Raw genomic sequence first — 1,087 nt, forward strand, 5'->3', positions numbered from 1 at the left:
GAGAGAGCCCGGGGGGGGGACACGGGGGAGGGGGGGAAATGGGGGCAGGTCTGACTCAGGGCTCTCATTCATTGGGAGACGGTATTCAGAATTATTTTCTGTCCTGAGTGTTCGCATGGTGACGTGGGCCCGGCCCAGAAAGACAGGTTTGGTTTCCAGGAGCCATGGGTGAGCCCTGGCTGGTGTGGCTCAATGGATAGAGTGTCCGCCCGCAGACTGAAGGGTCACGGGTTCGATTCCGATCAAGGGCATGGACCTCGGGTGCAGGCTCCACCCCCAGGCCTGGTCAGGGCGTGTGTAGGAGGCAACCAGTGGATGTGTGTGTCTCACATAGATATTTCTCTCTCTCTCTCGCCAGCCCCAGTCAGGGAAACCAATTGATGTGTGTGTCTCTCTCTCACATCAATGTTTCTGCCCCACCCCACCCCCTTCCACTCTCTCTAAAAATCAATGGAGCCCTAGCTGGTGTGGCTGAGTGGATAGAGCATCAGCCTGTGGACCGAAGGGTCCCGGGTTCGATTCCCGGTCAAGGGCACAGGCCCGGGTTGCGGGCTCGATCCCCACTAGGGGGCGTGCAGGAGGCGGTCGATGCACGATTCTCTCTCATCATGGATGTTTCTCTCTCTCCCTCTCCCCCCCCATTCCTTGCTCTCTCGGAAATCAATAAAGATATATTTTTTAAAATAAATAAATAAAGATGACGGTATTCAGGGGAGAGAAAAAAAAAAGGATGCAAAAAACCAGCATTGATTTCTTTCAACAGAATTTCCGAGGGGAAAGCCACCCCAGAAAGCCGCCCCTCAAACTCAAAAACAAGTCTCTCTTTTGCTTCTTGGGGGTTGAGTAGCAAAGATTAATATTTGAGGAAGGACCTAGTCATTGCAATGGCCATTTTTTTTTTTTGGCTAGTTTTGGATTTTCATTGTTGAATGAAGATTCGTGCACCAATGAGGGTCCCTCAGCCTGGCTTGCGGGGTTCGGGGTGAAACCGGCTCCCCGACATCCCCCGAGGGGTCCCGGATGGCGAGAGGGGGGTTCTCGGGGGACACACCCCGGAATGGGGCTCCCTCCTCTCCGGTTCTGGGTG

Source organism: Myotis davidii, unplaced genomic scaffold, assembly GCF_000327345.1.
Source record: "Myotis davidii unplaced genomic scaffold, ASM32734v1 scaffold434, whole genome shotgun sequence".
NCBI lineage: Eukaryota > Metazoa > Chordata > Mammalia > Chiroptera > Vespertilionidae > Myotis > Myotis davidii.